The following is a 10,912-nucleotide window of genomic DNA, read 5'->3' on the forward strand; positions in this document are numbered from 1 at the left end:
GGCCATAACAAGCAACAGCAAGCAGCAAGCAGCAAGCAGCAAATAGCAACAGCAACACAAATTCAATTCACTCACGAATCAATATTTAAATTTTGATGATTTCTAAGTAACATTGGCGACAAACATGCCCGAGTTGTGATTCAATGTCTACATCAGACTGATATGACAGACATATGACAAGTACTGCCAGCCCTCTCCCCTTAATGCGTGCAAACTTTGTTGTCTAGGAACAAAAAATAAAATCCTGAATGTAAATTCTGAAAAATTTGGAAGAAATTTCAATGGGGCTTCATTTAATCAAATGAGTAGAGTATTCGCAGCACTTCCTAGCAATTTCTTACAAAGAAGAATCAGCAAAACGTTGCAAAAAATAAAGGAAGGAAGCAAACCCCAAGTAGACTGAACGACTTGGAGCTACCCTGACTTTGTAGTGTTTCGATTAGTAAAGACAAAAGTAAATAGCTTTAAGAATTTTCTACTAAATCTGAATTCAAACTCATTGCTCTCTTTTAATAACATCTACTCCACTTAACAGATTGCAATGCAATTTTCAGCATATAATCTAAATATGCAATGAAATATATTTCCATTTAGAAAACAATAAAAACTCTGTCCGATATGGGCTATATTTGCAAATGAACTTCAGCTTGTTTGTAAAATTTGAAACTTTCTTGCAAAAAAATTCCAGTTCTTACGCCTGAAGCAGTAGCTGATTTAGGAATATTAACTAAATGGAAATATTACTATATAATTTTTTTTTTTTTTTTTAATTTTAGAGTTGTAAATATAAAAAATTCAATGCAGACGAACGGAACTGCAGACATAGACCACTCTCGTTTGGTACAAATTTATATATGTATATACGAATATATATATACATATACATAATGCTGTCAGCCACGCCTCCTTTTGCTATATGCTTCAGGAAGCACCTATATACCCTCGTGGCCCACTTTCAATGGATTCAGGGTATACAAATAATTTGTTTTGCCCGTTCCATCAGTGGATGCAGAGGAGCTTTTGACAAAGGCTACCAAGCGCAGCAAAATTATTTTCCTTTTGTTTTTGGCTCTGCACTTTGGACTGTTCCGGGATGCTCTCCGGGTGGGCAAGGTTGAATAATCACTCTAATGAATTTCCATTCCTAACCTTTGTTCTGTTATATAGAAGCTCTCGGGCCGAACTATACATGTGCAAGGTGAGCAGGAGGGAAACTAATTAAGTCTGAGCACGAGAGTGGGCGTTAGAGGGTGAGCAAACGTGAGTTTAGGTAAATTTAAATATGTATAGCATATCATATTCGAGCAGTTTCCCATTCAATGGGTATCGCAGCACATCCATTGCGCCTTTAAAAATGGGGTTTTCTATCGAACTTTGCTTCACACTCCGCACTTTGTACAGTCTGTCGGCTTAGTATGCAGACACAGCTGTGGCATATTTATGAATTTAGATCTGGGCACCAGTCTTAAGTTGTTGCATAATTTGGCACGAAACCAAGCACAAAATGAAATAGAAAAGCTAAATCAAAACCGCCGCTTTGCCATGCAAATGAATGTCGCTTGGCCTCGTCTGCTCGTCTGGCCTTAACCGGGCTCTGGCCCGGGCACTGGCCATTTACATTTCGAGCTGCATATGTGTGCGTCTTTCTGGTTCCCCAGTTGTCATGCGGCGTATTTCGATTACCGAATTGGATATCGCAGCGCTCGCCGAGAGGCAGTCGTAGCCTCAGTGTTTATGGCATGTGCATACCCTTTCTGCACAGTGGCTAAGAGGTATATAAAATACACCCGTTAGCTATAGCTGCATAGGGTATATATATAGTCAAATCAAGATATATATGCTCATGCATACACATAATATTTTTCTTATCTGAATAAGTTACTGAAGTTTGAGCGAGTATTTAAACTTTTAGCAAACACTGTAAAGCGCTTTGCTCATACACGTAATTGCACAGAGTTTCGAAAGTTTCATATATTCTGTATATACCCTGCGCTCAATTGACAGTGCACCAAAGGGTATATTGATTGGGAAGCAAGTGTAGAGGAGCATAAAGAGCTCCAATAAATTGCATGTATAGAGAGCAGGAGTTAACGAGATTTAAGAGGCTTGATTTGCCACATGAACTAACTAAATTACTTTAATTGTAATCATCATTGTATAGCAGATATAATGAATGTTAACTTCCAGGCTTCGCATAAACTTGTTCCGGGTATCTTCTAGTCGTGCATGCATATGCATTTAGATATACAAATTTATATATATATTTTTTTTCGGTTTCGCAACATTTATTTATTTATTTATTTTATTTTTATTTTTTTTTTGTCTCCTTTTTGTCTCTTGAAATGTTATTTAATGAAATCTTTTCGCTAATCTGTAGCAGCCACAGCCAAATATGCAAATAAACAATTACAAAGGCAACAACGTTCAGCTGCAGACAATCAACAGTCAGACGCAGGTGGCAAGAGCCCAAAAAGCCGCAGTTTCAGCCATTGTCATAATTTTCTCAGGCTTAACGCACACACACACGCACACACGCACACGCACGCACACACACACACTCAGAGAGTGGGTGCCTTAAGATGTTAAGCCCGTTTGGCATTTCTTTAATTTGTGCTGTAGGCAATGGGGTTGGAGGCTGGTGGGTTGGTGGCTGGTGGCTGAGGGTTGGGGGTTGGGGGTTGGGGCCTGCGTGTGCGATGTGGTTGAGGATGAGCAATGACAACGAGAGGCATCTGCAGCATCATGGCGTGCAAATAAAAGCAACATTTAGAGCAACAACAAGTGTGCGCACTCACTACATGCGTAATTACGTAATCACACCGGCAAACAGCAACAGCAGCAACAACAACAACAACAACAATAGTAACACGCATTGTCATGCCTCGGAGTGGCGTGTTAAGCCCCAGCTCAGAGCTCAGAGCAGGACAGGGGCGCCGAGTGGGGCCTGTCCTGGCTGTATATATCGGGGTTTAGGGACCTCAGACTTACGTCTATTTGCGGCGGCTGCCAGGCCAAGTAATTAAATTTTGTCGCCATGCCAAAAATAAAGTAAAAATAGAGAGTCTCGGCTTGTAGCGATTAAATGACAATTGTTGCAATTGAAATGACGATAATGAATACTAACTAAATTATCTCTGCGTTACTCATTCTCTGTCACTTTCTCTTTCTCTCATTACCTCTTCCCATTTCTGAGGCATTTAGATTAAAGTATTTGTCTGTTATAAGCCAAGCATCCTTATACTATATCTTGTTAAGGACGACTAGGAAATGGCAAAAATTTACTATCTATCTCTCTCTTCCTAGCTTTCTCTTTTCTTCGTGCTCCCTTGTCTCTATGGCTATATATATACAATACATGTATCTATTTATCTCCCTATAGCTCTCTCACTTCTCTGTTCTCTCTCTCTCTCTCTCTCTCTCTCTCTCTCTCTCTCTCTTTCTCTCTCTCTCTCTCAATATATGTATCTATATAATACTCTACCTCTCGTGCTTCGGCCCCCAGCCCCCTCTTTTTTTTTTCGTTCTCCCTCGTGATTCTATCCATATATATCTATTTGTCTCCCTATAACTCTCTCTCCTTCTCTCTCTCTCTCTCTCAATATATCTAGTGCTACCTCCCTCTCTATCCATGGCTCTTTCTTTCTCTCTCTCACTCTCTCTCTCTCTTTTCCTCACTCTCTCTCTCTTGCTCTCTCTCTCTCTCTCTCTCTCTCTCTCTCTCTGCCTCTTTGTCTATCCTCTCTATTTTTTATCTATCTCTCCCTCTTTATCTATCCTCTCTATCTCGCCTTATCTCCCTCTCTCTTTCTCTCTTTTAGTACCTCTCTCTATCTTCTTGTATCTCTCTCTCTCCCTCTCACGATCTCCTTCTATCGCCTTGGATATCGTAATGAAAGCTGAAGTGCTTAAGCAAAATTGAATTTAAAGAAAAAAGTATTTATAGTCTAAAATGAAAGGACATCATGGGGTTAAGCTCTATGTTCCATCTTTTTAGCCAATTGATTGTCAAGGCATAAATTATATAATTGAATCGTTTGATGTAACCTGATCTTTGGAAATGTGTAGCCGTCAAGCGTATCGAGTGGAATTTTCATAGAAAATCTAATATGCTGCCTGCTGTGGCATTTAATTGAATCGCACCACGAGGCGTATGAGCAACGTTTGCAAACAGCTGAAGCTGCCTTTGGCTTGTGTTATGTTTTCTGCGACTTTTCTTTCTGTTGCTGTTGCTGTTGCCATTGTGGCTTCTGCCTGGTAACGTTTGAGCGGTTATTCTAATTAGTGATCCAGAACGAGGTATCTGCTGTATGGCAGCATTCTGGCCAACATAATTGGCCATTGTCGGTGTCATTGTCATTATCATGACCGGCATTGTATTGTAGCCGGCAAGCCTTTGTTCGCTGCCCACTTGCCGTCGTTACCTGATAGCGCAGCCCCATCTCGTGCATATTTCATCAACTCTCATGGTGACAACAACAACAAGGAGAGGCTCTCAGCAGTTACAATTCATGATGATGATGATGATGATGATGATGATGATGGCAGCGCGGCCATAATATGGCCAACAACAATGCCAGCGTTAAACATCAAATAAAACAAAGAGGTATTTAAAAATTAAATTAAAGTTAAAAGCTCAACAAATAATGAAATGAGCAAAAATTTGTTTGGCCATGGTAAAAAACAAAGCACAGAAAAAAAAGTGAAAATCATTTAAGCAACTGAAGCAGTCGAGGGTGTCTCAGCTCACCTCTTCATCACCTGTGACACAGCTGAATATTTCAATTAATTTAGCATTAAAAATTCTTTTTATGATTATGATATTTACAATAATTATTGAATAAAAATTGAGTTTAAAGGCAAAAAGTTTTTCTATATATCTAAAATCATAAACAATAAAATATCGAAATATTTTAAATTTGTATTTAAACATTTTTTCATCGGCTGCGAATGATAATTCTGCAGTCCGAACTGCCCAACTACAAAAGGTTTTTTATCTATCTAAAATCATTCAGTTTAAGTAAAACATATTTAAAATTTCCTTTCAAAAATGCTTTCATCGGCTGCAAATGAGTATTCTAAAGACAGGACTGCTCGACTGCAACGCTCTTACTTGTTAATTTTATTAAATTTAATTCATAAATTAATTAATTTATAAATTAATTTATTAAATTGTAAATTAATTTTATTCCTCAGCTGCGAGTGAGTATTATGCAGTCAGAACTGCCCGATTGCAATGCTCTTACTTGTTAATTTTATTAAATTTAATTTATAAATTAAGTTTAACGGCAAAATGATTTTATATCCATCTAAAATCATTTTGTTAAAAAAAAAAAAAATTCAATTTATTTTCAAAAATTTATGTCTCAGCTGCGAGTGAGTATTCTGCAGTCAGAACTGCCCGACTGCAATGCTCTTACTTGTTAATTTGATTAAATTTAAATTTTATTTTTAATTTAAAGGATTGATTCTACTTCAATATATTTAATATATAAATATTCAAATCTCTGTAGCTCTAGCTACTAAAAGCTTCCCTCAGCCCCTTTCCGGATTATTCATAGTCGCTTGGTTACATAGCCACCCATTGTTCGACTATGCCCATTGGCCAGTTAGTTGCATTTTAATGGGTAGCTGGCAGCGTAAAAATCGTGGTGACAATTCAATTAAAATATTTTTGCATACAATTTCACGGCCTGCCAAAAGCCACTCGAGCAGCCGCAAATTGAAAGCCCCGCCCAAAGGCCCTTGCACGATATGGGCTGTGATAGGTGAAGGGTATTGTAAATTTGTAATGTGTATATATGTATATGTGTGTATATATGTACATATGTATAAATGTATATGTATGTGTGTGTCAGCAAACCGCAGGCGTTCGTGTGCATGATGTGGCATGATTAAGTGACGATTCAATATGAATGCATCTCTCCTCACACACCCACACCAACACACACTCACAGAGACAGACACACACATGTATCTGCATGTTAAGAGTTATTGCAAACCTTGTAAACGATTGGCACATCAACTTTTTGTTTTTTGTCTTCTTTCATTTATTTTATTTATAGCTATAGCGCAGCACGCCGCCAGCTATTTCCGAATTATTTTTATTATTTTTCTCTTTCCGAGAATCCAAGAGTCAACTGACAGTTATTCGGGAAAAGTAAGTCATATGTATATATATATATTCATATTGGAGCAACAAATTGTTGCTGTGTGCTGGAAAAGGTTTTCCTTTTGGCAGCAAGTTATCCGAATCAAGTTGTGAGAAGTTGCTTAAAGTGGATCTTTCGGACTCTCATCATCTCGAATATCCAAGAAAAATATATTTTAGATCTGTTATTGATTTTTTTTTTTTTTTTTGTATACGCCAAATTATATATCTAAAGAAGGTATGAAGTCTGCATCGCAATTGCTATTTATATCGTTGACATAGCTTCGCTAACTTTGCTCCGAAAGTTGCTTTAATCTTTATTTAAGTATTATTAAACAAACATATTTGACTAGTTATTATTTCTCGGACTTTAGTTCGATCTATGTATATCAATGTGCTCAGAATTTGTCGTTTTATCATATCTATTATATGAACTTTACTCCGAATGAAGACGTCGGCTAGTTTTCGGACTACACTGTGAAATGTGTTGACTCACTTGTGTCATTACTCCGAATTATGTTGGCGATTATTTGCCAAAGAATTTATTCCGAATTATTTCATGGACAGACTTGACTCCGAATTATGTTATTTAGAGATTTTCAAGAAATTGTGTCGGAGATTAGTGGCCATAGACCTACCTCCGAATGCTGTCATAGACATATGTGTACATACTCGACTCCGCATTATACCACTAATATATTCCCAAAGAATGATATATCTAAACGAACTTAACTCCGAATAAAAATATACACTACTTTCCACAGACTTTACATTGTATTGAATAAGTTTCCGAATTATGTCGTCAATTAGCACCCATAACTTTACTCCGAAGTGTATCAAAAATTTTTAATTGATTCCTCTGGTGATACTCCGAAAATTCTCGCTGAGCCTCAGCATTGCTGGCATAGTAACTGTTTCAGCCGAGTGGCCTCACTCATGCAGAGCAGTTCTGAATTTCAAAACAATCTACGACATAAATATTTATTGAGGGATTCCTTTTCCCATTTTCATATTCATATTAATATGAGGGAACAACAAAAATGGGGTATATATCAAACAATGTGTATTGGAATTCGGAAACTCCACGATTCCCGGAAGCAAGGTAAGCATCTTCGATTCAATAATGCTATCTGAATGAAAATGAATTTCATAAGCAGATGAAAGACGGCCAAAAGGCTTGATTTGTTTAACCGGGCTAAAAAGAGTTGGTAAATTGTGGCAAAATTCTTGTTGTTGCCTTTAATATGGCCGAGCCGTGGCCTTTTATCCCGCTTGCCTTCGTCTCTTTCTTGCCTTTGCTTGGTCAGTCTCTATTTTCTCTCTCTCTCTCTATCTCCCTCTCTTGCCTATTCCCTCATTTGTGTCCTTTTCTTATGGCCATGGCCACAGTTTTGTTGCATAAATAATAACAATAAAATGTACGTGCGTATTTTTGCAAAACTCTCACAAATTGTCGACACCAGGACTCTGCTTTGGTTCCTTTCGTTTTTTATACCCTGAACCCATTTTGAATGGGAAATCAGGGTATAATGGTTTTGTTGAAATGTATGTAACAGGTAGAAGGAGGCGTGGCAGACCCCACAAAGTATATATATTCTTGATCAGTTGAGTTGATTTGGCCCTGTCTGTCTGTCCGTCCGTCCGTCCGTATGTATGAACGCGTCGATCTCAGAAGATATAAGAGCTGTAGACTTGAAATTTTTTTCCTAGGTCCGTGTATATCACGCGCATATCAAGTTTTTCTCTAAATATCGATAAATACTCTCGATATTTTATTATCGATTAAAAACCTTATCGAAAGCTAGTTGTTTAATTATATCTCCTACACCTTTAGAGCTAGAACTCTAAATGTAGACTTATATATATTTTATACAATTTCGATTTTCGTTAAAATTTACTCCCCACTCCTATTTCCACCCCCTCACCCTCACCTTTGTAAAAAGCGTATTTCAAATACTAGAGACTTGTGCTTTGGAATGTACATACATTTGAACATTTTGATTATGTTCTGAGAGTTTCATTAAGATTGTACGTCTAGAAATTAAATTATTCAACAAATAAATTCTTATAATGTTGCCCACACTGTAGCGCAGGCCAAACGCAGTCGTTGCTTATTGCACAGTTAGCAGAGCGCGTTCTAATACGTGCTTGTGTATGTATGTGTGCCGAAAAGAAGTGCACAGTGATTAGAATATCAGATTGGAGGGTTCAGGGTATCTCCTAGTCGAGCAGTCTCGACTAGAGTCTTCTTACATGTTTTTTATATTTATTTCTTACATTCTTTTTTTTGTGGTATTTTTCCTCTCTTTGTTGCTGTTGTTGTATAGGTTCAGGCTGTGAACAGTTTTCAGGTTGCTGGCTAGTTCACTCCAGGCATTGTCGTCCGACAATGATTGTGCAACAGCAACAGACAACCGACAACAACAACAACCGATGACAAGAGACAACAACAATTTGTGGTTTGCGACAGTTCGTCAGGCACAGTGTTGACAAACAGTTTGTGCCTCGTGTTTGTTCACTGTTGTCGCTGATGTTGTGATTGTTCCTAATGTTGCTGTTGTTATAACAATTGTTGTTGCTGTTGCTGTTGTTGTTGTTGCTGCTGCCGTCGGTTGTCTGTCTCGATTGCCTCGGTTGCGCTCGGCCTGTTAGTAGAACATATTTTAGATTCCATGTGTGGTTGGCCGTTGCAGCCACAGTTACATAACATAACCGAGCTACACAGTGCCCGCTGTATGTTTATTTACCCAAGCTGGGAGCTCTAATTGTTAAGTTGCTTTCAAATAGCCCACGCGCTGTTCTGTGCGATTCTCATAAGCGTAAGAGATGTGCTCTGTACGTGTGCCTGTGTGTGAGTGTGTGTGTGCGCGCGCTAATTCAATATTATGCGCTTTAGTTCAATCGCTCCACTTGCAGCTCAAATTTGATTTCATGTTGAACTAGTTCAATTGCTCTCATCGAGTGTTGGCTTGAGGCATTGCGCAAATGCAAACATTGAATTCAATTTCCATTAGCTTTAAGGCAATTCTTTGCAATTTTCTGAAATTTGAGACATTTTTAAACTGAGTTAGATTTAGTTGAGATCAAAAGACGAAGAACTGGTTCAATTGGTTTTATTGGCGATTCTCATAAGTGTTCGCATTAGTTTAATCGCTCTTCTCTGAAATTCTCAAGAATCGTGTGAATTATAAGTTTATCTGTTTCAATTTAGTTCAACTGCTCTTCTTTGCGCTTCTCATAAGCTTCAATTTTGCATTACCTTTTGAAATGACATTTCTATTTTTTTTTTTTTGCATAAGTCTAAACGCATTTCTATGCAATTGTATTTTAATTCATAAAGTAAGGGAATCTGTGAATGATTTGATGTAAACTAGTTCCATTGCTCTCTCTGTGATTAATTTGATGTAAGCTAGTTCCATTGCTCTTGGGATTTTTATATATATTTTGATTTTGTATCAAAAATTATTTTAAATAGCGCACGCGCTTTTCCTTGCGCTTCTCATAAGCTTACGCTAACACGATTAATCATGTTAATTAAAATTAAATTATATTTCCAGCAGTTCAATCGCTCTTCTCTGCGATTCTCATCAACTTAAATCATTGCTCTGCCCACAAGCGTAAGTCAAATTTAAAATAACTTTCAATTGCAGCTGATGAGATTTGATTCTCGTGCCGTTCTCTGCAATTCTCATTAGCTTAAGTGAGAAATCTTTTTGCTGAATGGGCTTCTTTTTTTTTTTTTTTTTTTTTTTTGTGTTTCATTACTGAAATGTTGTCATACCTTGACGCCTAACAATGAAAAACTTCGTTTTCACTGAGCTCTGGTTTCGGGGACCGCCCGGGGAGGCTCAGGTCCAAAGGCTTGCCCCGAGAAGGGCAGAACACCTTTGCTGCTAATGAATACAAATTCATATACATATACCGACGTGTACAAGGCCACAAATGCCACGCCCCCCTCGCAACTTTAGGCATTACAGTTTTTTGCCATTTGCCGCCTCCTGCTCGGGCCTCGTGCATGTGCAAGTGCTGCCGCCTGACAAAGCCCGTTTGGCGTTCAGTGAGCCTTTTGTCAGCTGGGACACCAGATGATGCGGCCAGAGGTATTTCAGGGCTGTGTTGCCCGCATTGTTGCTGTGGCTGTTGGCCTCTTTTTCGCATTAGCCCGACTCGGATTCCCCGACTCGTGCAACTGGTTGCATGAGGCCATTCGCTGGCTGCGCTTCATTTGCAGCTTCCTGTTAAATATTTCAAGTGCATGCCATAACACATCCACAGAAATTCGATGTGCATCGTTTAATAGTTTCAAACACGCCGCAGCACAGCAGCAGGGGCCGGGGCCGTGCAGGGGCAGTGGGCGTGGCTGTTGAATAAACAACACACAGCGCACAGCGCAAGCAGCCGCAATGCGTTTTTGATTATTTTAGCTGCGCACCGCTGTCACAGTTGTTGTTTTAATAGCCGTAAGCCACAGAGCTCTACCACAACACCGGCCCGCTGCACCGCCACCTGTGCCGAGTTAATCATGAATGCCAAATATTTACCCATTTCGTTTCAAATGCTTTTTGTTCGCCAACTCAATTGGAAAATTATCAAAATTCCGTAATATCCATTCAATTTGGATAGCATCGAAAGTGCACAACAATCGAATTATATTTTACGGCTAAATTGAGAGCCCCTGCCTCTACCACGCCTCTACCCCGCCGGCATCGCATTACTGTCCGCGGCTTTTGATTTGCAAATCTGATTTGAGTTATGTGCTCAAAT

Source organism: Drosophila mojavensis, unplaced genomic scaffold, assembly GCF_018153725.1.
Source record: "Drosophila mojavensis isolate 15081-1352.22 unplaced genomic scaffold, ASM1815372v1 contig_136, whole genome shotgun sequence".
Lineage (NCBI taxonomy): Eukaryota > Metazoa > Arthropoda > Insecta > Diptera > Drosophilidae > Drosophila > Drosophila mojavensis.